Raw genomic sequence first — 25,830 nt, 5'->3', positions numbered from 1 at the left:
TATACACTCACACACACGTGCACACATACTCATACATATACACACATGCACACATATACACAGACATAAATACATACATACACATGCGTACACACAGGCACTCACACAGGCACTCACACACATGTATACACAGATACACACATGCATACACACACATGTACTCACACATGCACATATGCACATACATACACCCATGTACACATGCACACCTACACATGGAGTGATTAAAATAAGAAACAGGGGCCAGTGAGATGTTCAGTTGGTAAGAGACACTTGCTGCCAAGCCTAGTGACCTGAGTTTGATTCCTAGGATCCACACAGTGAAAGAAGAGAATCTCAAGTGATCCTCTGACTGACACACATGTGCATATATATATACATGCCATGCACATGTACACACACTGATTTATTGTACTAAAAATTTCTTTTACAGGGACATGGTATTAACATATAACCCTTTTAGGCTTTATTGTTAACTTATACAATCAAGAGTCACCTGGAAAAAGGGAGTCTCAGTTGAGGGGTTGTCTGTTGTTGTAAGATTATAATAAATAGATTTCTTTTACCCCCACTTGGTCCAGCACTGCAGTGCCCCAAGATATCTGGTAGTCAATGTCTCTGCAGCCACACACTCTCCCAACTCAAATCGTCACAAGAAAGAACACACAACACAAAAACCTCTGATCTAATTGGTAAGATATGATTGCCCACCTAAACATACAAAGCCCTGTACACACCCATCCCTTAAGAACATTCTTTTTTTTTTTTTATTATTATCTTGAGTATTTCTTATATACATTTCAAGTGTTATTCCCTTTCCCGGTTTCCGGACAGACATCACCCTCCCCCCTCCCCTTCCTTGTGGGTGTTCCCCTCCCAAACCTCCCCCCATTGCCACCCTCCCCGCATAGTCTAGTTCACTGGGGGTTCAGTCTTAGCAGGACCCAGGGCTTCCCCTTCCACTGGTGCTCTTACTAGGATATTCATTGCTACCTATGGGGACAGAGTCCAGGGTCAGTCCATGTATAGTCTTTAGGTAGTGGCTTAGTCCCTGGAAGCTCTGGTTGCTTGACATTGTTGTACTTTTGGGGTCTCGAGCACCTTCAAGCTCTTCCAGTTCTTTCTCTGATTCCTTCAACGGGGGACCTATTCTCAGTTCAGTGGTTTGCTGCTGGCATTCGCCTCTGTATTTGCTGTATTCTGGCTGTGTCTCTCAGGAGCGATCTACATCCGGCTCCTGTCAGTCTGCACTTCTTTGCTTCATCCATCTTGTCTAATTGGGTGGCTGTATATGTATGGGCCACAGGTGGGGCAGGCTCTGAATGGGTGTTCCTTCAGTCTCTGTTTTAATCTTTGCCTCTCCCTTCCCTGCCAAGGGTATTCTTTTTCCTCATTTAAAGAAGGAGTGAAGCATTCACATTTTGATCATCCGTCTTGAGTTTCCTTTGTTCTAGGGATCTAGGGTAATTCAAGCATTTGGGCTAATAGCCACTTATCAATGAGTGCATACCATGTATGTCTTTCTGTGAGTGGGTTAGCTCACTCAGGATGATATTTTCCAGTTCCAACCATTTGCCTACGAATTTCATAAACTCGTTGTTTTTGATAGCTGAGTAATATTCCATTGTGTAGATGTACCACATTTTCTGTATCCATTCCTCTGTTGAAGGGCATCTGGGTTCTTTCCAGTTTCTGGCTATTATAAATAAGGCTGCGATGAACATAGTGGAGCACGTGTCTCTTTTATATGTTGAGGCATCTTTTGGGTATATGCCCAAGAGAGGTATGGCTGGATCCTCAGGCAGTTCAATGTCCAATTTTCTGAGGAACCTCCAGACTGATTTCCAGAATGGTTTTACCAGTCTGCAATCCCACCAACAATGGAGGAGTGTTCCTCTTTCTCCACATCCTCGCCAGCATCTGCTGTCACCTAAGTTTTTGATCCTTAAGAACATTCTTAACAACCTGTAAATACACAGAGTGGAATCTTAACGTCAGCTTCTGCCATCCCCTCCATTCCAGTCTCTTCCTCTCACCTCAAACTTTTCTCCCGCCCATCTTTCCTTCTCGTCCACTGACAGGCCTTGTTCTATCTTGTACCTGCCCTCACCTGTATGACAATCCTACATTGTCTAGATCACACTGGCCTGTGGCCATGTCTGTGGGAGACTGCCTTGATTGTTGATCGATGTGGGAGTGTCCGATCCACTGGGAGAGGTGCCACCCCTGGGAAAGTGGTTCTGGTTGTATAAGAAAGTGGGCTGAGCATGAGCCAGAGGGAGCAGGACATTAAACAGCATGAACTCTTTCAGTTCCTGCTCGATTTCGAGTTCCTGCCCTGACTTCCCTGACTTGGGAGTGTAAAATTAAAACAAAATAAAATAAATAAAATTAAACAAAAACAGAACAAAACAACAAAAATGACTTTTTTTTCTGTCCAAGTTGCTTTTGCTCAGAGTGATTTATCCCAGACGCAGAGAAGCTCACTAAAGCAGCGTGTAACCTCTGCACATCTTCTATGTATTTAAATCTCAAAGTGACTAGAGCAGCCAATTTAGCATGCATGCCTTGTTTCCATACTGCTGTGCTGCTTATGCAATCAGCAAAAGGATATAATTCAGGACAGACACAATTGTTTCTTCAAATATTCTCAGCCTCGCTTGATTGGTTCCACAGAAGGGAACGCAAGCCTGTGAAGGGCAGGCTGGACTCACAGTGATATGGAAAATCTGCCATTTATTGAGCAATTACCAAATGTGAGTAAGATGCCAAGTGCTGTGAATGTATTTTTAAGTAGATTTTTTTAAAAAAATTAAAATAAGATGATGAGTTAACCTTGCAATCAAATTAACATCCTACATTTATTCTTCATTCATTCATTCATTCATTCATTCATTTAATTCAGTTTCTGAAATAGGCTATCACTGTGTAGCCCAGGCTAGCCTCGAACTTTGTTTTGAAAAATCATTTTGGGGTGTGTGTGTGTGTGTGTGTGTGTGTGTGTGTGTATGTGTCCATGTATGTATATTCCCATATGAATGTGTCTGTGTACCTGTGTGTGCACATATGTAAAGACCAGAGGTCAACATCAGGTAAAGTTCTTAAGTACTCTCCGTTTTATTGTTTAATTTTTATCTTATGTGTATGTGTGTGCCTGCAAGTCTGTATGTGAAACACATGATGTATATAGGTATCCTTAGAGACCAGAATGGGGTTTGGATCCCCTGGAACTAGTGTTACAGGTGGTTGTGAGCCACCTGATGTGGGTGCTAGTAAAAGCAGGTTCTCTGCAAGAGCAGAAAGCTCTCTTGACAGCTGAAACATTGCTTCAGCTCTTTGACCCCCCCCCCTCTATCTCTATCTCTATCTCTATCTCTATCTCTATCTCTATCTCTATCTCTATCTCTATTTTGAGATAGAGTCTCTCAATAATCCTAGAGCTTTACAATTGGCTAGACCAGACATTTTCCCTCCTCTGGACCTCTCTGGAAATATCCTCACAGACAAAGAAGAGCCCCAAGAATCCTTTCCCAGTGCTGGGATTATGAAAATGCTGGCCTCTATCCTTATATAAGATATCCTTATCTTCTTCTTCCTCCTCCTCCTCTTCCTCTCCCTCTTCCTCCTCCTCCTCATCCTCCTCCTCTTCCTCCTACTCCTCCTTTTATTTTTATTTAATGTGGATACTAGGTCCTCATGCTTTCTTAACAAGTGTTTTATCTCCTCAGTTCTGGCCTTAAACCCTGGTCCTTCTCTGCCTCACTGTGAAAACTGTCCCTGATCATAATACAATACCGAGGACTTCCTTTTTCTTCTGAGGTTGGAGGGTCATAGGTCCTTCTGTTCAGCAAGGGTCTTACAGACCTAAGTCATCTTGGGTCCCTGGGCTGTGTGTGAGGCAATTCCTCCCCTCTGTCCCCAAAGGTCTATGTCTGCAGCCCTGCTGGAGAACTTTCGCAAACATTTAACCCTGACCTTTACAGATCCACACTAAGCAAACTCTGATGTGCCCAGCCTTCTTTCTTGCTATTGTTGCCAGAGTCTGAGGTTTCCTCTGGAATCTAATGGAGTCTCACTCATTTCCTGTCCAGAGAGCTTTGGCATCCAGGGTGCAGACCCCTGGAAGCTGCAGAGGCTCTCAGCCCGGGTTCGGCTCTTCCTCTGGATCTTTTACCCTGCATCAAGATCTCAGGCCCCTCCTGCCCAGTGACCCCTGTCACAAGAACCAAAGCCTCTGGTAGGTGGCCATCTGGCCCTACCCCAGCCCTGTGGATGGTTTGGCTTCCACTCCTCTCCAATCCCCACGACCCTCCCTTCTCTGAGGCCCAGGAGGAAACATTTAGCTCCCAGCTGCTTGCAGCCTGGCCTGGCTCTTCCAGTCCCACTCTGTGTTCTGGGTTCACTTGGAATGGCTCTGCTTCTCGTTCCCAAGCCTTGTCCATGTGCTCTGTTTGAGACGGTGGCCCACTGCCACATTCTCTTTTGCTACATTTGAAATTATTTTAATTTGAAGTTGATGCAGTGCAGCTAATTCATTTCATTCTGCCAGACTCATAATGCGCTCTCTCTCTCTCTCTCTCTCTCTCTCTCTCTCTCTCTCTCTCTCTCTGTGTGTGTGTGTGTGTCTGTGTGTGTGTCTCTGTGCATGTCTGTGTGTCTGTGTGTGTACAGCATGTGTCTCTGTCTCTGAGTGCTGAAAGGAAAATTCCTTTCACATGGCCTTTGTCCCCAGAAATCTGAATATCTCTTTGTCTTGGCACTTGTCCCAGCAACACCATTTCATGCCCTTTTCTTTTGGCCTATTCTTAGGATATCAGTGTGGGGGTGGGGGAGTCCGGGTCTCTCACATTGGCTACAAAAACAGGACCAGCCCTCCTCCCCTTGGGTAGTCCATCCAGTCTTCCCTGGTAAGCACTCCACATTCTTTAGTCCTTTCTTCTGCTCCTTTTAGCCACTTTCTCCTGACTGTAAGCAGCTGAGATCCCTAGAGAGCCAGCAGCTCACCTCCAGGGTCAGCTCTTTGCAGTGAGGTGGGGGAATAGGATTAGTTAACCCAGCAAGCGTGCTGGTTTATGGGTCATAGTCGTCTTAGACATTAACCCTATCATTTTAATGTTTTGTTATTAAAACTATGATATTTTAACCCAGGAAAGTTAGTTAGGGAGAACTTTAATCCAAGATACTACAGAAGGGTGGGGGGACAGTAAAGTGCTTACTCTGCAGACAAGAGTTGAGTTCAATCCATAGCAACCAAGTGTGAGTAAAACGCTGGATGTGGTAGTGTGTGCTTGTGATCCCAGCACTAGAGAGAGACAAGAAGATCCTTGGCACTCCTAGGCCAGTCAGTCTAGTCCAATCAGAGTTTTCCACAAAGACTCTGTCTCAAACAAACAAACAAACAAACAAACAAACAAACAAGAAACATGGTGGAACATCATCTGAGGCGTCTTCTGGATCCTCCACATCTGTCTGTTCTTATCCTGCCATGTGCATACACAAATATGGATGCACACAAAAGTTGGGAGAGGGCATTTTCTTTTGTCCTTTTCTTTGTCAATGTGGCTTGTCTTTACACCTCTCTTGTGACACCAGACCCCAACACAGTTCCTATGAGATTGACCCTGATCTTGTGTCCTTGGGTAGAATGTATTTTTGGTCCAGTGACCACTTTTCTGGTAACACTGATGTTCGGCTGAACTGTCTGGAAGATGGAATGAGAACCTAAGACTAGCTTTAATTTCTGAGATGGTGGATCAAGCACATGTCTCCTCCTTTTTCTTTGATTTTAATTGAGGTTTCCTTACTCTTTGCTTTTCTCTGGGTAGGGTGAAGCAGCAGAGGGAGCAGGAAGGGATGAAATTCCTTTCTGTATTGTTTTTATTGATGATCCATCAGCTAACTTTTTTCCTGACTCTGTCCCTAGCTGCAGGGTACTCAAGGTCTCCCATTGTATCCCCAGTAATTTCCTGGGAATCTCAAACAAGAATGTTGACTTTGTCTAAGGTAAAGATGTCCTACTGTTCCATCTAGGGGTCTTTATCAGGGTTCCTTCTCTCTGGTAAAGAATCCTGCTAAAAAATTAAAGGTGAGAAAAATCTTGAGCACAACAGGGTTACAGTCAGGGAAATCATGGAGCACAGCAAACAGGAGCACACAGAGTCAGCAGCTGAGGAAAGGCTTTCATCAGGAGTGAGGAAACACACACATGCAGCAGACACACCCACAGAAGATACACCCACAGAAGATACACCCACAGAAGACACACCCACAGAAGACACACCCACAGAAGATACACCCAGCGCGCACACACACACACACACAGAGAGAGAGAGAGAGAGAGAGAGAGAGAGAGAGAGAGAGAGAGAGAGAGACTCTTCAAGAAGTAACGGGAGGCTCAGGAAGCCAAAGCCCGTCTTCTCTCCTTGAGAACTGGGAGTTTTTAAGTCTCTGAAGAGTTTTCTTCCCTAATTTAGGGTTGGTCAGTTTAAAGGAGGACAGGATGGTTGATTAGTCCACAACAGTTCTGTAAATGCATACAGATCTGACCTTTAACTTGCTAATCCAGTTCATCATCTGTTGGAAAAAAAGTAGAACTGTGTCACCAGACAAAAGACCGGGAAGGTCAGGCAGATTAAGAAACCCCGGCAATTTTCATAATTGAGAATGGTAGGGGTTGGGGATTTAGCTCAGCGGTAGAGCGCTTGCCTAGCGAGTGCAAGGCCCTGGGTTCGGTCCCCAGCTCCAGAAAAAAAAAAAAAAAAAAAAAAAAAAGAAAAAGAAAAAAAAAAGAGAGAGAGAATGGTAGTCGTTCAAATTTCATTCACAACATCCAACATGAGGACCATGACAACTAGTCATGTAGCATAGAGCCCAGAGTTCTCCGTGCTAATGAGGTATCTAGATGGGCTGCCCTGAGAGTTTAGCCAATAAGCTTCCCTTCCTAGACATTCCTTCCTACAAAAGATATTTAATCTCTGGTCCTCCCTGAGTAAATTGTACACACTATTTTCATCATGAATAAACAGTTTAAACAATCAAGGACTGTCTCTCCACACTTGATCTTAGCCAAAAGGCCGAGAAGCGATGGACTGTCTCTCTCATCAAGAACTGCCATGGGGAGAAGCCTGAGCCCCACTGTCTAAGTCTCCCATAGAAGGTCCCTCGGGCACTCATCCCCGAGCTAAGCTGGAGTCACCACCATGGCAACCCGCCCCGCGCTCATCGCTGGCGTACAGGGGCCGTTCTAACTCCTCATGGTTCAAGCAACACCGGAGCTTGGATACCCCAGCCTTGGCCTCAGCCTGCACTCTTTCTCACCTGTGCAGAGACTCCTATCTTAGGCTGCCTTCCACCTCCCCTGAGCAGGTATTGGCATTCCAGGAGCCCAGTACCACCATGGTAGAGAGAAAGGAATGTAGAATAGCACCCTTGCGTTTCCTCTTCCCCAGAGGTGTTCACACACTCCAGCCAGCAGCGAGGTGAAACACTGAACTGCAATCATCAGGGACCCTACTGGCAGGAGAAATAGCCTGCAAGGACTGTGGAGGATGAGGAAGAAAGCAGTCATTTTGGAAGTTCACCGTCTTTGTTACCTAGTCATGAGGCCCCTCCCTGTCTATTTGCTTATCAAGGAGTCTGTCTAACTCCTGCTCCCACACTAAACTTCCTGCACCTCTATGATCTAGAGTTTTCCTTATCAATTTTAACACAGTCTGGTGCTACTTGGAGCTACACTGCCGTCTCACTTAGGTTCCTTAGAACCCACCCCCCAGGAGATAGATCCAAACACCAAAATGGTGTATATGACGAGCCTACACCCATGCTTTTGGATGTGTCCTGTCTTTCCTTCTGAGTGTTTTTCTCGCAACCTTTGTTTTACGTCTAAACTAAAATATCTTGATTGAATGCCAACTCTGCTTTACACTGGCTAATCTTGAGATTCTTTGCAGTATTAAAGCTACAAATCCTAATTTAGCTTTAGTTGAAGTCCCTGTCTTAGAGTTACTATTGATATGCTAGAACACCATAACCAAAAGCAACTTGGGAAGGATAGGGTTCATTTAGCTCACATTTCTATATAGCAGTTTATCATCGAAAGCAAAAGTGAGGGCAGGAACTCACATAGGGCAGGAATCTGGAGGCAGGAGCTGATAGAGAAACCATGGAGGGGTGCTGCATACTGGCTTGCTCTCCATGGCCTGCTTACCTCACCTTCTTAAAGAATTCAGGAAGGTCAGCCCACCGTTAATGGGGTGGACCTCCCCCTTCAACACTAGTTTTAAAAATGCTCTACAAGCTTATGGGCAGATAGCCTGATCTCTCTTTGTTTTTGTTTTTGTTTTTGTTCTGTTTTTCGAGACAGGGTTTCTTTATGTAGCTCTAGCTATCCTGGAATTTGCTCCATAGACCAGGCTTGCCCCAATCTCATAGAGATCCAACTGACTCTGCCTACCAAGCCATGGGATCAAAGGTATGTGCCACCACCAACTGGCCTGGCAATCCTGCATGCCAATTTTATGGAAGATTTTTCTTACTTTGAGATTTCAGATGGTTTCAGTTTGTGTCAAGGTGACAAAAACTATGCAGCACAGTCCTTAAAAGATTAATGGAATCCCTAAAACTGCTACAGGTGGCAGTGGGGACCTGTGTCTCCTGCCTTTGTGCCTCTAGACACTGATAGATCACAGAGGATCCTATTCTGAGTCCTTGGTGGGTTATCTCTAAAAAGAATAGTCTTACTGTATATGCAGACTCTACAAAGGAGGGTATGCTCTCCACTGACAGGAAACCCATGGAAACCTCTTTTCTGAGGAAGAGAAAGAAGCTTGCATGACTGACTGATGGTGACATGAAATATGACCCTTTTTGGTTGTTGGCTGATACTGTTATGTCCAGCAAATCCTAACTCGGCATCTCCTCACAAAGCTCCACTGGCTTATGCACCAGCTGCTGCCTGAGAGATCAGCTCACTTTGCAAAGCTGGGGCCACATCCAAGGCCTATTCCAAAGGTACACCTGGGGATTCACGGTGGCAGCTTCCTAAACTTTAAAATTAAGCTCTAGTTTTCTCTGGTTGAATCTTTTTTGTGTTTTCTTGTTACTGAATGCTCCTTTGAAACCGAAAGTATTGATATATTCAACCCTACAGGGAAATCAATAAAAACTTTAATCACAAAATTAAATAAAAACCAAAGCTACTGACATTATATGGTAACATTCACCAAGGCAACAACTTGAAGTTTTATGATCCCCCTGTGGCTGGCCTTATTATTTGTAGGAAAATCAATAACATCTTTGGAGTAATTTGGGATGTATCTTGTCATCATAGAAAACAAGTTCTGGGTAGACTTTACAAGGAAGTAAGAAGGGATCATCGGATGTATTTGCCCACACAGAAAGTGATAATTCCTACACAGCAGAAAAAAATGCAACCCATGTGGCCCCAAATAGCATCTATGATATTTCAAAATGGAACACCATCCAAGGTCTTGCCAGTGCTCTCTGCTACTCAACTGACATCATGGACCTTTCCCCCAAACAACTAAAGCTTGAGGTAATGCTACCCACACCTCCTGGGACATTTGGAAATTGCATCCATTTGTCATATGACCTTTGAGATATATAGCAACCAAAGGTTCTACTTTACATTTGAGGCACCTTTTCAAGTTATAAGATCATAATTTCATAACATCTAACCTCTTTGTGACACTGGAAGGCTTCCGTAGAGACCCTGAAGGATGTAGTCATAGTTTCTTTCCTACCTTCAGTAGAAGCACATACTCAGCAGCATGTGGATGTGAATGGTCTTTTATCTTTGTGAGGCACACATTTTCCACTTCTAATGAATTATTAGTCTGGAGGCTCCTCATGTCTCCAATAATAGTGTCTGTGTGGTCAGCCACAGAGCGTAAAGTGGAACTACCAGAAGTTTAGCCATCACGGGCTTCCCAGATAGGAATGTAGTAATGAGCTTTAAGGGAACCCTGAGTTGCAACATGGGCTCATTAGAATCTAAGCCAGTACACTTTAGGATTCTGTGTTAGATCATGGCTTCCTCAGGGCTTAGTGGTGCTCACTCAGAACAGAAAGCAGAACCAGACAATGGGAATGATTGTACATCAGGACTTCGTGTGGGGAACTGTCAGGAGATAAAACCAAAACAGTCTTCAGGAGCAAGGTTAGTACTGCTAGACTCTAATTATTATCCCTCAGTCAACACAGGAGCAGGGCTTAGAATTCAGTTACAGTACTTACAGCAAGAGACGAAAACCACCACTGGAAGGCACTATCCCTGGGATGTAGTAAAGGTAGCCACACAGAGTGGCAGATGTCATCAGTGTGCTGAATGTCTTTACTGTCTAGCATAGGTAGTGTTAGTCAGTAAGCCACCTCCAGAGACTACCATGAGATGCTGACGGAGAGACTGCATGGAATATTTCTTTGTCAGTAAGAGCTAAGAGACTGAGGGGTCAATTAGATTTATATAGATGTTCATGTCAATACTGCAAGGCATCATGCTTCTGTCGTGTACTCTGCATAAGAAACGTGCTTGATTAAATAATGGATGGACTCTTCAACCTAAACTCTAGTGGTTGCCTCTTCCAGAAGGTTCTCCATATTCTACCAATAACAGCTTTAATATCCTCCAACTCACAGCCTATATTCAGGTATATCTAGCCTTTTGCCATGTCAATAGGATTTTTTTTTTTATCTTCGGTTTCCACTTGAGAACCATACAATGGAGCTTAAACAACACTGAAAAACTCTGATAATGCTTTAAGTAAATTTAATTTTTGTGTTGGGCAGCATTCATGCTGGCTTGGGTGTGCATGCTGCTACAGTCCTCGGTGTGGGTATAGTTCATCTTCTTTTGTGACCAGCTACCTTCCAGAAAGCTTACCTAGTGATCTCTTCCCCGTTTTCAATCCATTTCATACATTAAACAGTAAAAGCCACCAACGAAAATTCTTCATAGGAATTTCTATCACCAGACTAGCAAACTCTCGCAGAGGCTGTATCACATGGAGCACTGATATGCTCGTGTCTTATATAAAAACGAAATCTGTGTGATTCAAACAAATGACTAGTGGTTTCCGGGTCTGTCTTCCAGAAGACTATGTGGGGAAACTGTGCTTTATTTGTATATTCATATTTCAATGTGTCTCGGCCTACCAATGGTTCTCAGTCAGTTACTGATGAGTGAGTGGATGAATCAATCCATCAATAGCCTAGACAAGAGAACGGGAATGTCTCTTGGGCAAGACTGCTCAAGCTGGGTTCTCGACAATAAAGAAGTTGTGTGACCTGGCAACAACCTCTCCATCTGACAGAACTATAAACAGTACACATTTCTCTGGATAATCTATTTCCTCAATAAAAACATGGCCTCACTGACAGATAAACACACTATTTTATGCCCCAGCTGACTGACTTTTTTCTCTTAGGTTAGCAGTCTCATAGTGCCTCCCAGAAAGGGACCAGCCTGCTGTGTCACTCTTTCATCTGGTCTTTACATGTGCTCTATTGACAACAAAGGCCAGAACATTCCAACTGAGGATGCTGAGTTTATACATGCCTGCATAGCCTCACACAGGGTAGTCTGGCTGCTGGCTTCTTTTCTTCCCAGAGAATTCACCCAATTGAGCCGTGATACTCTCTTGCCATGCCAAAGTCCGCAAGCAGTGTCTGAGAGGAGTTTTGGGCGTTTCTAGAATCAGGTGAAAGACTTCTCAGGGAATGACAAAAGTTCTGGAGCAGAATTTCCACAGTGAGCAGGGTGGAAGACCTCACAGTTAAGAGCAGCAATCTTGGCTGGAGAGATGGCTCAGCGGTTAAAAGCACTGACTGCTTTTCCAGAAGCTCCTGAGTTCAATTCCCAGCAACCACATGGTGGCTCACAAACATCTGTAATGGGATCAGACGCCCTCTTCTGGTGTGTCTGAAGATAGCTGCAGTGTACTCACATCCATAAAATAAATAAATCTTAAAAAAAAAAATGAGCAGCAATCTTTAGAGAGAATATCTTTAGAGAGAATATCCATAGAAAGGCCAGCAGGAGAAGCCATTTGAGGACTATCTGGGGCTGGGGCTGGGGCTGGGGCTGGGGCTGGGGCTGGGGCTGGGGCTGGGACTGGGGCTGGGGCTGGGGCTGGGACTGGGACTAGGCTGGCACTTGAGTGACAGAGTGTTTTCCTAGCTCTTGTGGCTTCTAACCCGGCTCTGTAAATCTTGTCATAAACAAACAAACTGATAAAAATTTGGGGGCTAAAAATAATGGTGCTATGGCTCAGTGGTAAAAGTAGGCTTCATTAAGTGTGGGTTTAATCATCAGACCCATCAATATAATGGAAAGATGACATAAAGGAGTTGGACAGAATGAAATAATGTCCACAACTCTAGCAACCCTTCGGTAAGTGTCCGAGGTAAACACTCTTTGGGGTTTTATTTTCTTCTAGTTGAGGAAATAATCAGTCATTGACTTTCCCAACTGCTGAGCCATCTCTCCAGCCCTAGCCATTGACTTTCAATGCTGACATCCATGCAGTTTTCATGTTTTAACAACTGTGTGTTCACATCATAAGCACAAAGATCCTCTCAGTCTGAAGCTGGCCACCATCTTGGGAAGAGCCAGAGGGTTTGTCCCATGTATTACAGGAAAGTAACCTTGGATTGTGTTCCTGGGGCTCAGAGGCAAAATGAGTTCAACTTACATTTCAGGGTCACCATGCTGGGGCTCACAATGACAGCTTGAAAGACAGTGTTGAGGTCGGGCACGAGCACTTCACACGCAGCCAGTTGACCTGCACTTGACCTCACCCTGGGTAGATTTCCACCAGGACTTAAGGATCAGCTTGGCTGTTGATTTGCACAGCTGTAGGTAAGTTGAACAATAAGCTTCTAAAGCTACGTCAAAGTTTCAAGCAGAGCCTAGGAGGTGAGTTCTGCTTGGAGAGCAGGTGCCATCACTTCTCTCTGCCTCTCTGCATGATTAGTTCAGAGCCTGAGGACAATGGAGAGTCTGCCCCACACTGTAGCTTTCATCTGATAGGGATGATTTAACAATGTGCCCATCTATCTCCTGATTCTTCAGACTTTACCACCTGCCCCAGGGTTCATCTGTGTCTTGATTGATGAGCATTATGGTGTTTAGTGCCGGTGTCCCATTCCATTTAGCTCTGGGAGTGCAAGTCTTTATATGGGGAACCCTGATTACCTGCCCTAGCTCCTGCAGTTCTTACCATTAACTCAATGCTGTTGCAAAGCCAACACTCTTTGCACTGAGTCACAATCAAGTGTTTCCTCTGAGCACAGACTGATATCCTGAGAAGGAATGAGAGTACTTTGACTGTCTCCTATCACACAGATCATGGCTTCCTGGCACAATGTAATTCACCCTCTCCATTTAGTTGGGGCATCTTGTACTTCCCTTTGCTCAACAGTTTTCAAATCTTCATTGAATGTTCAGAGAGCTTGGGGAAGAGGCTCAAAATTCCTTCTCCACTTCTTGCTGGATTAGGGCACAGGGTATATTCATGCCTACAAAAAAATCTATTTCACATATACAAGTTCTCTTGAGAAAGGCCATTATATCCTCCATGAATATCTAACAAATCCCTGAATATAGTCTCAGATCTCAAAACATCTCATAGAAATCTCCCAGATCTAAAAAGCCACTATCAGCTTTTGTTTCTTTTCTTTCAAAAAATTTGTTTCTGTGTGTGCGTACATGTATTCATGCTCAGCCACATGAAAGTACATGTGTTCTTGTTCAGCTTTGTGTATGTACATGTGTTCTTGTTCAGCTACATGTATGTGTTTATACATGTGAGTGTATATGTGTGTGTGATCATTTTTGTGTATGTAAGGTAGGGGCAGAGGGCAACCTCGGGAATCATTACTTAGGTGCTGCTGGGAGTCATTACTTAGGTGTTGTCTACCCTTTTTGTTCCTTTCCTTTCCTTTCCTTTCCTTTCCTTTCCTTTCCTTTTCGAAACAGGTTCTCTCACTGACTGAACTGAAACTTGACAAGTAGGATGGGCTGGTCAGCAAACAAGTCTTAAAAACCCTTCTGTCTCCATCTTTTCAGTGGTGGAATTAACGGGTGCCTCCTTAGCGCAGTAGGCAGCGCGTCAGTCTCATAATCTGAAGGTCCTGAGTTCAGTGGTGGAATTATCTTACCATGCCCCGATTCTTTTACACAGATTTCGGTCATAGAATTCAGACACCCATGCTTTTAACAAAGCACTTTGTCAACTCATCTATTTTATTTTATGGAAAATGATAATGAAATAAAAGTTAGAGTGGGGCAAATATTTCTTTCTTATTTTGAGACCGGCTCTTAAATGGCACAGGTAGACATACACCTCATTATGTAACTGACACTGACCTTGAAATTCTGATCCTCCTGCCTCTACCTCCCAAATGCTGAATTACCACTGTGAAACACCACATAAGTTTTATGTGATGCTGGCGATCCAATCCAGGGCCTCCTGAGTACCAGGCAGACACCTTGTCACATTAGCTACATCCTCATCCCCAGTGAACAGTTTGTAAACATTGGTCAGTCATGGAAATGGCCCAGTCAGCAAAAACAGCAAAGAGGGGCACCATCTGCTTACCTGACATAGTACAGGGGGATGGGGTGGGGGTGGGATAAGGCTCTGCAGGTACCTCTTCAGTAGAATAAAGCTTCCCTTCCCGGAGAGCAATGTCAAGTCGTATAAAAAATGTTTCAATACGGGGAGTCCTACACCTCCTCTATTTGTGACTCTTTCACCTCGGGACTTGCCTGGGGACCCTAAATATAAACATGTAAGGTGTGGATTAACTCTAGGAATGAAGATGCTCTATGACCTTTCATATCAAATGTTCGACCAAAAGTTAATTCTTTACCTGTAGGATGATGTCATTATGCAGGTGAAGGCAGGTACAAGATAGAATGAGGCCTGACATTGGGCGAGAAAAAAGGATGGGTGGGAGAAAAGTTTTAGAGGAGGAGGAGACTGGAGGAGAGAGGGCAGATGAGAGAACATGGAGGCAGATGTTAAGCTCTCTCTCTCTACACACCTGCAGGTTGTTATGGATATTCTTAAGGGATGGATGTGTACAGGGCTTTGTATGTATGCCTAGATGAGCAAATTATATCTTATCAATTGGATCAGAGGTTATTGTATTATGTGTTCTTTCATGTGGTGATTTAATTGAGTTCAAGAGAGTGTGTGGCGGCTGGACACGCTGGGCCGCCATGGTGTATGGTGTATGTCTGCATGGTGGCAACCTGTCTTGGGAACTAGATGGGTAGAGAGATTATTGTCAGGCTCAGAGAGTAGCCATCGGCAATGTGATATGGGATGGAACAAAATGGGTGAGACGCTTTGCTGACTGAGATGAAGATATCTAACAGATGTCTTGTGGCACTACGGTGACGGATCTAGTGCAGGATAAAAGAAATCCAGTTTTTAACTTTACTGAACATTTACCTAAATATGGATGAGCACGTCCATCTTGATCCTGTGCAAATATACTGGTCAATGAGTAATTGTGTTTTAAAGCATCTACTTGGAGGATGTTTTATAGCTGTAGATACATACGAATCAAACATTTACTAATAATAAACCATAAAGGGATTTATTTTAAAATCATTCTTTTGCATACAAACAATTTTGCCATTCATTACAGGTGAAAGCCTATTTGCATATGACCGAGATGGATGTGCTCATTCATATTTCGGTAAAGAATTAACTTTCGGTTGAGCGTCTGATACTAAAGGCCACGGAGCATCTTCATTTCTAGAGTTAATCCACACTTGGATTCTGTAATCAGCAAAGTGGAGGAAGGCAGCCTCACATAAAGATGCATGGTGGTGGGCATGTGCTTAGGGCTATTCAGAAATCAATGGGAATTCAGCCCTAACCCCCAGCCAAAACTCAATGCATGATGCTAATTTTAAGTGAACCAATTCAGCAACCAAAACAGTGAATTTTAAAATCAAACAGTAGGCCACAGTACAACCCAGAGATATACTCATGTGACACACGCTGAGGGATGACAGTAGGAAAATATTTAAAATATTTCTGCAATTAAATCATTAGCTTTTATAAGAGCATGAAGCTTTCTTTATTCGGTGGGTTTTTTCCCTTTAGAGTACTGGGGACTGAACTCAGGATATCACACCTGCTAGACAATTGCCCTGTCACTGAGCCACGTTCCCAGACCCCCCATGAGAGAGCTTTATACATACAGTAAAAGCACGGCAGTCTGTAACATGCAATAGTCTCGAATATTAGCAGAGCTGTTTCAGGCAGCATTTTCTGGCTCTGTACTATGTGGCCCCATGTACAGGGCGCATTATGTTCAGAACTACGGTCACAGGAAAGTCGTGAGATGCAACGAGAGTGTGTGTTGCCAGAGAGACCCAGGTTCCTTACATTGAATTTTGAATTGGTTTTTAGTCATTGTGAGTTCAGAAATGTTTTATAACGCCAACTATTTTGCAAGCCCTAAATTCAGTTACTACATGGGGTCATGGCTCCATGTGTGTGTGCTTGCGCATGTGCTCCCGTGTAGAGTTAGAGGACAATGTTGACCACAGCACTGTATTTTTTGAGATATGGTCTCTTATTAGTGTGGACCTCACCAAGGAGCCTAGGCTTAGGAGGCCAGTAAGCTTCAAAAATGCACCTGCTCCATTCCCTCAGCATTGGGATTACAAGGGCATGCTACCATGCCTATTTTTATTGTTGTTGTTTGTTTGTTTACATGGCTTCTGAGATTGAATTTAGGTCCTTATGCCTTGTGCCAGGGCTAGCACTTTAGTGACTGAGTCATCACCCAAGCATGGCCAGTGAGTAAGTATGTTTTAAAACATCTACGTGGTTATATTTTCATACAGCCTATAGTAGAAACACCCTCTCGAGCTGAAATAACATTTAAGAGTAAGGCTTTGGACAGTGTATAAATGTAGAATAAGTCATATAAATGCATGGAGTTTTATGCATCTGAGTTCTCGGCATGCAGAACATTATAGTTTCAGGACAATATTTTATGTATCTTGGAAATGCTTGCAGTGCTGGACCTGGATTTTGATTTTCTGAAGACTTCATTTTTTTTTTTTTTTTTTTTTTTTTAGAAGTTGGGAGGTTCATGCATATGGGAGGGCCACAGTAGTTCTCAGGTGATGAGAAGTCTCCAAGAGTACAGAGAAACACTCAGGCTTTTAACAGTTTATCATGAGCTTGAAGAAGCTACATGAGATTGAGGTGCCCGCATAAAGCACCAGAGGCTTTGGCCTCCAAAGAACAGAAGTTAAGGCCTTAGAAATGATCCTCACAGGTGCTTGTGGGAGAGGACTGAGTTTGGATCCCCAGCACTGCACACTTCTGTGCATGCATACATACAGACACACACATGTTGGAACATACACTCTGAGGAATCATTGCTACAACCAATACATCTAGTGCCTCAGGGATAACAGAGCCTGTCAGAAGTGCCTGACTTCAGCACAATTCGGAAGCACTTGTACTATGTACTTCCCATGTTCTCTGTGTGCTTCTTTCCCAGGTTTCCCACGTGCTTGCCCAGCAAGCAATAAGACTGAAGTCCGTTTCCTCCTAAGTTCTGAGGCCTTCAGGACTCATTCTCCTTCCGTTCTCTGCTCTCCCTCTCACCCCAGGACTAACTCCTTAGATGGAGCGACACTGATGCTTCTATGTCTCATACTCTCCTGGCTTGTCCTCCTTAGCCATGTTCATGAAACCGGGTCTCCTCCAAGGGCTGCTTGACTTCCTATGAGCAAACCCGATTGCAGGCATGCTAAATGCTGAGACAGCAACAGGGCAAACTGGGACCATAAATTACATCCCATAACAGCATACGGATGACTTTCTCTTTTGTATGACCTTCTTTTTTCACTCGGAGGAGGTCATTCTGAATCCGAGGTCAACGTTACCATTATCACTAAGAGCTGGTCATGCTCCCAGAGCAGGCAGCAGCCTTTCCCGCTCAGCATAACTCAAAAGGACATCCTGACTTGGAGCAGGGTGAACAGCAGTGGAATGCCTTCCTGCTTTCAAATGTATTCAATTTACACTTCTGGATTTTTTTTTTTTTTTGGACTAATAGAGGTCCTCAGGGGACTTGTTTTAATGAAGGAATAAGAATGATTTGTAATTCAGGCATTAATTGCCTATATGTAAATAGATGTTTCTGAAGTGCTTAAGGGTCTGTTTGAATCCAGTTTGTTCTCTTTAAACCTTGGCCTGAAATTTAATTTGCATTCACAATTTACTCCCAACTCCCTTTTATTTCATAGATAGCACAAAGGTGTATTTCAGCTAACTAATCTATCCCTAAGTTCCAAATTTCTGTAATTTTAATTTTATTTTTTTTAATCAGAATTGCTTGCTGGCTTTGAATCCTAGGGTATCTGGTATCTGGATTTATTATGACTAATGCTGCGTTTTTAAGGCACGTATAAAATATGCAGTTTACTGCCCTTGCTTCGGGATGCTAAGTTTAGCTAAGGCTGCAGAGATAAAAATCTACATAAATAAATGCATAAATAAATAAAATCTACAAGGCTTCCTGGAATTACCATTTGCCTGAAACAATAGTTTCGAGCAATGATTCTAATTAGCCAACATTCCTCTGGCTCTGTTAGGCAGTTTTATAGATGTTTCCATTTGCAAAAACTTGTTCACAACACACATCCATCTTACAAGAACACATGTGCATATGTGTGTGCCAGTGTGTGCCCATGTGCCTGTGAGTGTGCACATGCGTGCACACACACACACACACACACACACACACACACACGAGCGCTCATAAGCATAAGCATGTGTGTGCTTTTTTTTTATTCCTCTGGCTTCAGTATTTGTAACATTTCCCTAAAACCAGACATTAAATATGGGTTCAGCAAGGCCTGGCTGACATTCCAAGCATATATCATGGTGGAAGTCATACAGGGCTCTCCTTAAGAGATCTGGTTGCTGATAAATCTGTAATCCTTTTCATAACATTTCTAAGCATTGAAAATTATGGATTCAAGATCCACAAAAGACACAGGATGCAAATCCCAATAGCGATGAGGTGATATTTTGCAGGTGGCCCCCTTTTAGTCTTGGGAAAGGGTTGACTCTTCCTGTAGCTCTTCCAAACAGCTGGCGAAATCCAACCCACTGTCAATCAGACTCCAGTGGTGGAGGTCAGCTGGAACATCTGGCCAGCCTGCCTTACTGAAGCATGGCCTCACACCCTGCTTTTTCCTGCACATGTTTGCCCTTTAGGAAGTATTCTATTTATCCCACCAGTTGCAAGTCAGTATGGCCTCCAGAACAGGGACGGGGTCTGGACCTCTTCTCAGAATCCGTCTCAGTTCCATGAACAATGGCCCAGCAGAAAGCATTCTCCCTGACTGTGATTAACAATGATTGTCTCTCTCTTTTTTGGAGTTATAGCTTTTATTAAATCTCCTGAGAGCAAAGATTAAGCCATGAACTTGTAGGAATTTTCTTTTACAGGGTGAGCGAATGACAGCACCATATCAATTAATGTTGCCGTGTTATCCAGCACATGAAAAACGGATGGCACCAGTGCTCTGTTCAATGGTTGTCTGTTACCCATGAGGCTGGGGATGGCACTCCTCTGGTGGAGGGCTCTCTTAGTGTGCAGGAACCTCTGATTCCCATCACATCACAATCAACAGGGCGATGTGAAGCACACTGTCATCTCAGCACTGCAGAGGTGGAGGTAGAAGGGTGGGAAGTTCAAGGTCATCCTCAACTGTACAACTAGTGTAGGGCCAGCCTGGGATATCTCAGCTATATAGTCAGTATAGGGCCAGCCTGGAACATCTGGGACTTTTCTAGAAGGAAGGAAGGAAGGAAGGAAGGAAGGAAGGAAGGAAGGGAGGGAGGGAGGGAGGGAGGGAGGGAGGGAGGGAAGGAAGGAAGAAAGGAAGGAAAGAAGGAAGGAAGGAAGGAAAAAGTCAAGGGTACAGGAAGATGATTTCCCATTGTGCAGTCTCTTCTGGTGTCAAGGAAAAGGCAGCCCCTGTGTGAGCAATGGCTGGGCTACTCAGGATCTGAAGGCCTTCTAAAGATGTAAATTTATGTTTGTTTTGGAGAAGTACCTGCAGATGTTGATGCTGGCCTGTCTTATAAGGACTTTTGTTTTGGAACTGCTTTGAATCTGAAGCAAATTGTGCTGGAATTCTAGTCAGATATCTCTCTCTCTCTCTCTCTCTCTCTCTCTCTCTCTCTCTCTCTCTCTCCCCCTCTCTCCCTCTCTCCCTCTCTCCCTCTTTCCCTCTCCCTCTCCCTCTCTCTCCCTCACTCCCTTCCTTCCCTCCCTTCCCTCCCTCTCTCATGCTTTCCAGCATTTCCTGTCTCCAGTCAGGATCCAGCAATGAGCACAGAGCTTCTTGTGGTGTTTTACATTGTTTGGACAAAGTTCCATAATAAACCTGGGATGCATTCAAGACAATGAAAAACAGAGCCGAGTAATCACTGAGGAAAAGACTGGCCTGACTTCTGACACCCCCCCAACCCCCACTGAAAGAATATGAAAGCTATAGTCATTTATTTTACTGGCAGGTCACTGGAGAAGGGGAGCTTATTGAAAGGCAAAGATCTGAGCTTCAGCGCTCCCACTCTTACTGAGGTTAATTTGAAAGAATGTTTTGTCTCATATTAAAAACAGATAAGAATAACTTCTAAAACTCTTCCAACCATTACAGAAGTATTTCAGGGTTCTATTGCTTCCTTCTGCCAATGACTGGAAACTAGAACTGTTCTTACTTGGATCTTCTGTACGTGTGTTTGTGTGTGCACAGTGTGTTTGCATGTACACACAAGTGAGTGAAAACCGGAGTGCAAGTAAACATAGAGACCAGAGGATGGCATTACTCCTCAGATGCTATCTACTTTTTTGTGGTGGTAGGGTCTCTCACTGGGAGTCTCACCAAGCTGGGAGGCCAATGAGCTCTAGATATCTGCCACACACACACACCCAAATTCCAGCTCTGGCATTATAAGAATATATAACAATTCCCAGCTTTCCACGTGGGTTCTAAGGACTGAACTCAGGTCCTTACACACACAGAGCCAAGCCCATCACTGACCGCCATCTCTGTAGCCCAGTGTCTTGGCATCTTCATTAGGGTTTCTATTGCTATGATAAAACACTATGACTTAAAGCAATTTCAGAAGGAAAGGATTTGTTTCAGCTTGTTCTTCCAGATCACAGCCCATCATGAAAGAAAGGGCAAAAAGTAAAGGCAGAAACCTGGAGGCAGGAACTAGAGCAGAAGTCATGGAGGAATGCTGATTTCTGGCTTGCTCCTTTTGGTTTCCTCAGCTTGCTGTCTTAGACAAGCCTGGACCACCTTCCCACGGTTGACCTCACCCACAATGGGACCCTCCCATAACAATCATTAATCAAGAAAATGCTTGACATCTTTGTCTATAAGCCAATCTTATTTTCTCAATTAAGAGTCCCTCTTCCCAAATAGCTTTCTTCCCAAATGACTCTAGCTTGTGTACAGTTGACAAAATACTAATCTAGACACATGGTTCTTGATCTTAAGTCAGAACACTCATTATACATGAAGACACCATGATTAAGCAGTTTTACCTTAGTGCTAATATTAATATCAGGGAAGCAGATACCAAGGAAATTAGTTACAAACACATTATCTCTAGTCGACACTTTTGCTGATCTAGGAGAATTCATACCTTTTGTCCTTTGAATGATGAGCAAATCTTAAGCTATTTCCTTTGAATAATTTTTTTTGTCATCTATAAAGAGAAAAAAAGGTTAGATTTGTAAAGTGTTTGCCCCACAGGCTTAAGTTCCATCCTCGGCACCCATGTAAATAGCTGATAATCCAAAAACGGAATGCAGAGAGACACATGCATCCCTGAGGCTCACTGGCCAGTCAGTCTAGCAGATTTTGTGAGCCTTGGGATACAGTGACAAACTCTGACTCAAGAAAACAAAAGATAGACAGTTCCTGAGGAATAATGCCAGCAGTTGTCCTCTGGGTTCCACGTGCCTATGGTCATACATATACATACAACCACAGCTACATGAGCGTTCACACACTCGTGACATGAACACACACACACACACACACACACACACACACACACACACACACCACCCTGATCCCATCACTTGGCTTTCAGGGAACAAGGCATGCTTGTCCCTGTCTTTCTGTCTTTGACTTTGAGTTTCTGTCTGCCTGAAACATCTCCGCTATTACACTAAAGTGACTTACATGGATTATTTTCTCCAAACAAATTCTCAAAGGAAAGAACTCTGCATGGTATCTCACAGAACAGGTAGAAAAACATTTTTTGGAAAACATATAGCTTTAATGTGTTTTCCTTCAGTTTACACAGTCACCCAACGAAGATAACGAGAAACTGATCGTTCATCAAAGAGAGCAAGAGCCAAGCCATTCAACAAAGAGAACGGGAGTTAAGTCACTGAAGAGGGTGGAAAGCCAGTTACTGGATGAATAAAGAGGGAAGCTAACCATATAATGAAATGAGAGGGAGGATAATCGTTCAGTGAAGAGAGAAGAAAGCTAATCATTTGGGGAGGGAGGAAAAACCATTTAATGAAGATAGAGGGAGGAAAATTACTCAATGAAGTAAATGAGAGGTTAACCATTCATTAAAGAGAGTAGGAAGCTAACCACTCAATGGAGAGAGAGAGAGAGAGAGAGAGAGAGAGAGAGAGAGAGAGAGAGAGAGAGAGAGGGCAATCATTAAATGAAGAAAGAGTCTAACTATTCAATGAAGAGAAGGAGAGGGCAACCAATCAATGAAGAGAAGAATAACCACTGAGTGTAGAGAGAGGGATGTTAACCACTTAGTGAAGAAATGGAAGGCTAACTATTCAGTGAAGACTGAGAGAAAGGCTAAGCATTCAATGAGAAGAGGGGTAAGTTAAGCATTCACCTAACAGAGAGGAGATGTAACCAGTCAATGAAGAGAGAGGGGAGGTCACTCAATCAGTGAAAGAAGGCAGGGGATGGGGAACCAATCAGTGAATGAATCAAGAGGGAGGCCAAGCAGTCAATGAAGAAAGAGGAATGTTAACCATTAAGTGAAGAGAGAGTAAAACTAACCATTTAATGAAGCGAGGGGGGGGGGGCTACCTGTAATGATATAGACAAGCCTACTCTTCATTCAGTGAAGAAATCGGGAAGCTAACCATTCATTGAAATAGGAAAATTAAGTGTTTGATTTTAATCATTGGATTTTAAGTTCGTTGCAAGGCACTGGGGCTGTGGCTCTGTAGAAGAGTACATTGCCTAGTGCCTATGAAACACGGTGTTCAATCATGGTGTTCAGTCTCTTCCTACCTTTAAAAACAGTTGTTATTCATATACCTATGGGAATTCACACAAACTCATCCAAATACACCCTCTCTCGCTTCTAGTCTTTCTTCATTATTCTGGCTTTTAAGGTTTCCATAGTCCTTTATTCTTACCTTTGTTCTGTCTTTCTCTGTGTTCCCATTTTGAAATGTTTACATATACAAGTCAGACACGCAACACCCACAGAACATAGGACTTCATGTCAGCAGCAACAGGGTCTATTCCCAGAGAAGATCATGCATGCGGATGATTGTCACTTAATAGATATACATCATGTGGTCTCTATCTAAGACATACCATGCTTCCCTTATTGCAGAACTATGCCTCTTCACTGGTCTTAGAATCATCTGAAATCTCTAAGCCAGTAGGAATGCAGTGGTATGAAAGTCTCAGCCCTACCCTAGAAACATTTTAGGGGTGACCAACATCTGTAAGCAGGAGAATTTGAGAAAAAGAAATTATCCTGAAACGAGTGAGCCTCCCCAGTCTCTAAGGAGGGTCCTCAGAAAACAAATTCTGCCCCAAGACTGTGGTAACGATTATTATCTGCATCCTGTCAGTTTACCCTAAAAATCAGAGACCCGCCTGTCTCCATGTCAACAGACAAGAGTAGACATGTGTACACATATATGTGTCTTCACTGTTCATTTCCTCTGGCAGTCTCAGACTCTGGTGTTCCACTGTCCCCTATAGCAGTGGTGCAGGGAATGGGACATAGTCCAGGAATTCAGGAAGTCTGGACTTTCCTGTCACCTGTGTCTCCTTATTAGAGTTGTCATCAGCAATGTGTTTGGCCTGGCCATTTCCCACAGGTCATTCCTGCTTTAAGATTCCCAGGCCCAGAAAATTGAGCCTAGGGCCTCCCCTTCCAGACCATGGTTCACGTCCTCTCATCACAATCTAATAGCTTGAGTGAGCGTCGCAGATTATATTATCCAAGTTTATTGTTTATTTTTTAAGTGCAAATATAAATTCTCAGTTCATATTCCATTTCTTTTTCCTAAACCGGGCATATACATCTGTGGGATTTGGTGAGTATGTCAGCAGACTCTCAGAACCCTTGGTAAGCTCTGCCAAGAACAGCTTCAACAACACAAAACTGGGGTAGGGTGGGAGGGGCTGGGGAATTTGTCCAAAGCCTTGAAATGCTAGCAGAAAATTGATCAAAGCCAAGATGAGTTTCACCCAGCTCTTTTAACGAGCTGCTAATATCGTAGTGGCATTCTTGTCAGGATAATTTGTCACGCATGTCCCTGTGTGGGCTCAAGTCCTTTCATAGTCATCATCCCTAACTAGTGACAGAGGCAACTTGTCTGAAGCAAACCTCTGAGGATGGTGAAGGCCGAGTGTGGGAGGTGAGAGTGAGGCTCAGCCAATGGCTGCTGACAGTCATCTGAGCCCACTCCACCCCCAGATCACACAAACACAACCTCCGCCAGCTCTACCTTTGTTCAACACATGGTGTCTTCAGTTACATTTGTGTGATTGCCACAAACATGCCCACTGCCTCAAAGATGCTCCTAGCGGGGGGAAAAAAAGTCATCTTCTAAAAAACAATATGTTGTCAACACCAGCTCCAGACCAATAAAATACCATGAAAAGTCAGATTCTTCATTGAAAGAGCAGAATGGTGACCCCTCAGCTAGGGCAGAGTGCACTTGGGCACAGTGACAGCTTGTAACCCAAGAGGGCCTAGAGCCCCAGCACTAGCCACGGGCTGTGTAGTTCTCATCAGGAGTTCATCCATCACACCAGGACTCATTCAAGTGGCATTTAGACTATGCCATCTCCTGTCACTAGAGTGTTACAAAGGCTCCTTTCTTTCCCTCTACTTTTAACGTAAGGACACCAACAAAACATCTGTTGTGGGTAAAGAAGACAAAAGATGAGACAGAATTCTAGGTGCTGTGGGCATCAAAGATGGAGACAATGATCATGTCATGATCTAGGTTAACACTAGGTCTCTTCTGTGTGAGTTACGCAGCCCGAGGAGAGGAAACATTATGGACTCCTTAACAACATACCACATTGTGAAGAAACTGTACTGGGTTTTTAAGAGACACTTCTCAATTATTGGGGCTGGTGGTTGGTTCAGTTGCTAAAAATGTTTTCTTCGAAAGCATAAAAGCCTGAGTTCAATTTCCAAAACCCACAGAAAAACAGACATGGTGCGTGCACTTTTAATCCCACTATAGATCTCTGGGGTTCACTGGTCAGCCCTCCTGGCCTACTTTGGTGAGTTCCAAGTCAGAAGGAGACCAGTCTCAGTTCCTGAATAACAGCAGGCAAAGCTAACCTCTGGCCTTCAAAAGTATAAACCCTATCACCCCCATACGGCATCATGCATCCATCCATACATACATAAGCACACACATACAGCTTATAGTCTTTTGAAATTTGGAATTATCTTAGGTACAATGCATGCCCTGCCCCAAATAACA

General features: G+C 43.7%; 1 long non-coding RNA gene across 1 annotated transcript in view; it reads right to left on the bottom strand.

Moving 5' to 3' along the window:
• The window catches only part of LOC103694361 (uncharacterized), a 111,374-nt gene that overhangs the window by 50,734 nt on the left and 34,810 nt on the right, over nt 1-25,830 (bottom strand). Inside the window, exon 3 of the long non-coding RNA XR_597305.3 lies at nt 21,735-21,797. This is a non-coding gene — a long non-coding RNA (uncharacterized LOC103694361). The remainder of the gene's footprint in view (nt 1-21,734; nt 21,798-25,830) is intronic.

This window comes from Rattus norvegicus, chromosome 19 (assembly GCF_036323735.1).
Source record: "Rattus norvegicus strain BN/NHsdMcwi chromosome 19, GRCr8, whole genome shotgun sequence".
Classification (NCBI taxonomy): Eukaryota; Metazoa; Chordata; class Mammalia; order Rodentia; family Muridae; genus Rattus; species Rattus norvegicus.
This window is presented reverse-complemented; position numbering and strand designations above follow the sequence as displayed.